The sequence below is a fragment of the Triticum urartu genome, unplaced genomic scaffold, assembly GCF_003073215.2.
Source record: "Triticum urartu cultivar G1812 unplaced genomic scaffold, Tu2.1 TuUngrouped_contig_6551, whole genome shotgun sequence".
NCBI classification, from domain to species: Eukaryota; Viridiplantae; Streptophyta; class Magnoliopsida; order Poales; family Poaceae; genus Triticum; species Triticum urartu.
The window spans coordinates 1523-5597 of NW_024117321.1; the positions used below are offsets into that span (position 1 = coordinate 1523).

Consider the following 4075-nt stretch of genomic DNA (forward strand, 5'->3'; position numbering starts at 1 on the left):
GTGATGAAAGAGTTTTCCATAGATGCTAGAAGACAGTGTCCTCTCTCTCTCTCTCTCTCTGTGTGTGTGTGTGTGTGTGTGTGTGTGTTATCCCATGTGACAATATGTCATAAATTATTATCCCATGATGATAATATGTCATAAATTATTATCGGTAATCTCATAAATCCGAATCCATCATCTTCTCACGTGACCTCAACATATTATCTGAATTGGTAAAAAATATTATAAGTGTGGAGGGATTCGGATTACCAGTACCATTAAACAGTACTGTCATGATATGATTACATCTACACATATTCGTTTTCTGATCCAGTCAAGGAATGGCATCAATCGGGCTTCATTGCAATAGTGGATTATTTTAACCCAAATTGTCGTATCATGAGCTGATCTATGACAAAATTGCACTTTGCATGAATCAAGTAAAATGATAATTCATTTGTCCTTTTTTACGTGGAGGCCGGAGGATTGGGTCTCACGTTCTCATCACATGGCCAATAATGAGCTGGAGTTTGTTGGATCATGCTGATCTAACAACGTAATTTTGATTTGTAGTGGATGCCAATAATGCGCTGACATTTCTCAGGGAGGTCACCCAAGTAAACAACCGTTCCTTACAAGAGGCTCGTTTGAGTAAACGACGCCATCAGAGAGTGTTTCCTCAAAAATCCACTTCCAGCAAACGCTCAGGAATTGTCATGCTATAATACATATATTTGCTATGTGATTACAGAAAGATTTGTCATGTGAAAAGAAAAAAATGCCACAGTAACAGAAAGAATTGACGAGAATTTGTCATAATGCAACAGAGCAAATTGCCATGCGTTTCAGAGATTTTCCATGATACAGTGTAGATAATTGCCAGATAGAGAAAAAAAGTAAAACTTGTAATCTCTGTAGAAAATCACTGTCCCGGAGTAGAAAAAGTCAGAGAGGGCACGCGGAATGTCCATGTTCAGCTCGACGTAGTCAGGTAACACAAACCTCATACGCTCGCAACTAGGCCGAGGTTGTCAATCTTCGTTGGTCGAAACTGGAGCCAAAGAATCAAGATGTACACCCACATTGTATGTTTCACATGACAACTCCACCATGACAAACCTGTAGAAGAAAAAAGTAGATCCGTCTCCTCTACATGCTTACTGGCGATACGGAGAAGCATCACCTGAACAAAGACAAGGCGCGAATACCTTATTTCATGCCGAAAAATATATATACCCTGCCGCCATGGGTCTCAGCCCCTCCCGACACTAGAGTGATAGATGGAGGGACGAGGTCTCGTTCCTCGCGGGGAAGCCAGGGAAGGGGAAGCCAGGGAAGATCGACCGGCGGCAGCTAGGGATGTGATGATGCATATGCTTAGGTTAGCATCTCCGTTCCCTCCATCGATCGTGCCTTATACTCACAACAAATACTTAAACTGAATGTACTCACCAAATAGGATTACTACTTTCCGTACCATTATTGACATCGTGACATTACAAGGGTTCATGTAGTTTCGAGGCCACCTGATGGCTATGAAATCGTTGAGAAGGTGAGATCGCAGGTCAACTACTCCAAGATACATTGCACCCCCCACCATGGTCCATGGCCACCACCCCGGCCGGCTCCCTACCTATATAAACCACGAGTGTGCGCTTCTCTCCCAAGATCAACACAAAACCTCTAGCTAGCTGGTGTCTTACCTCGCGCCTCCCGAAGACATGGCATCCGCGACGACGGTGCACCACCGGCGCCGCTGCATTCTCCAGCTGGCCCTCCTGCTATTGGCGGCGTCATCGATGGCAATGCTGGCGGTCGACGGAGCCTGCGAGAGCGAGGAGTTCCCGACCGGCAGGAGCTACGCGATGTGCGCGGACCTCCTGACCCTCGGCGCCTCGCCGAAAATATATAATAGAACACATGCGCCCAGACCCTCATTATGTAGCCATCCATTCTGCGATTCGCGATTCATGCAAACACATTTCTCTTTTTTGTTTCTCTCACATAAAACATGTTTTGAAGTTCAAACCTTTGCAACGTGGCAAAGCTTTTATCTAAAATCTAGGATAAATCTTTCAGATTTTTATCATTTTTTGTATATTTATTTTTGACCAAAAAATCTGAAAGATTCATCATAGATTCTAGATAGAAAGCTTTGCCACGCTGTAAAGGTTTGAACTTCAAAACATGTTTTATGCGAGAGAAACAAAAAAGAAAAAATTTCAGATAAAAAATTAGTTGTGTTGCACAGATCTTAAATCAATATTGGACAGTTAGGATAGCAGGGACCGGTGCAGATGTTCTAAAAATCCACGTCCGGCGCCTCGCTGCACTGGACGTAGGACGCGGCGGTCTCGTCGCTCTCCCTGGCGTTCGCGGCCAAACCGCCCGGCGCGAGCGGTGCCGGCTGGGTGGCCTGGGGGATCAACCCCACCGGCGACGGCATGAAGGGCGCGCAGACGCTTGTCGCCTTCAAGAGCAGCGGCGCGTACGTCGTCAACACGTACAACCTCACCGGGTACCGCCCGCTCAGCGCGGCGTCCACGCCGATCGCGTTCGAGGCCACCGAGCTCGCCGCCGACGGGAAGGTGCGGCTCTACGGGACGCTGCAGCTGCCCAAGGGCATGGAGGCCGTCAACCACATCTGGCAGGTAGGGTCGACGGTGGCCAATGGGGTGCCGGCCCAGCACGCGTTCGCGCAGGAGAACCTGGAGGCGAAGGGCAGCCTCGTGCTCACTGGTGCCGGAGCGACGGACGCCGCGCCGGCTCCGGTGGCCGTTGGCCCGTCGGCCGAGGAGGCCACTGGTAACCTAGAGACAGAGACCGCGCCCGAGGCAGCGCCGGCCCCGTTGGCCGGTGCCCCGTCGACCGAGGAGGCTGCTGGTGACCTGGAGACGGGGACCGCACCGTCGCCAGCGCCGTCCAGCGGGTCGGCAGCGGTAGTCACCACGTACGCCTTGGCTCCGGTGTTCATTTTGATTCTGGTGTTCGCGGGTTTCTTCGCGACTGTATAATCTCGGTGAGATTAAATTTGTCAACGGGAGAACGTATGTAGGATAGTCCTTTTTTTTTCCTTGAGCACTGTGCAACCCTTTTTCTAATATATTTCTCTGGGTTGAAATGAAAATTTGTTGTATTTTCACGAGGGTGTTTTTGTTTCATGGTCATTTTGATTTTCGTGTGTTTGTCAAAATGATTATTGGATGAGTTCGAAGCTTCTTTTTCTGCATAAGTGTATTTAGATCACTATTTTAATGATTCAAAAATTGAGACACTTATTTTAGGACAAAGGAAATACAATCGTAATGTGATTACATCTACGCATATTCGTTTCCAAACCAGTAAAGAAATAACAATAATCAGGCTACTTTGCAATGGTGGATTTTTGAACCCAAATTGTCTTATAATGAATTGATCTATGAAAAAATTGCACTTTGCATGAAACATGTAAAATGATAATTCATTTGTCTTTTTCGTAGGGGAGGCCGGAGGATTGGGTCTCATCTCTCATGTTCTCATCACGTGGCAAATAATGAGCTCGTGTTTGTTGGATCATGGTGATCAAACAACGTAATTTTGATTTGTAATGGATGCGAATAACAGCTTGTGTTTTCTCAGCGAGGTCACCCAAACAAACAAACGTTCCTTGCAGCAGGCTTGTTTGAGTGAACCATGCCACGAGAGAGTGTTTATTCAAAAATTAACTTCCAGCAAAAGCTCGGGAATTGCCATGCTATAATACATATATTTGCCATGTGATTACAGAAAGATTTTGTCATGTGAAAAGAAAAAATTGCCACACTAGTAGAAAGAATTGACAAGAATTTGGCATGCTGCAACAGAGCGAATTGCCACACGTTGCAGAGATTTTCCATGATGTAGTGTAGATAATTGCCAGCTAAAGAAAAAAAGGAACAATTGTCACACATGTCCAAGAATTGCCATGCTACGGCAGGTAGAATTGCGATGCTACATCAGAGAATTGACTTGCTATATAAAAAATGCCTACATGTTCATGAATTTCCATGCTACATCACAGCAAACTGTTGGAAATTGCCACACTCTAAATACATCCGGATGTGATTTTCATGGG

The 4075-nt window shown here is 46.1% G+C and overlaps 1 pseudogene; it reads left to right on the forward strand.

Annotated features, from left to right (window-relative positions):
- Positions 1-1703: 1703 nt before the first annotated feature.
- LOC125530774 lies at positions 1704-2996 on the forward strand (annotated as a pseudogene).
- The last annotated feature ends 1079 nt before the right edge of the window (positions 2997-4075 follow it).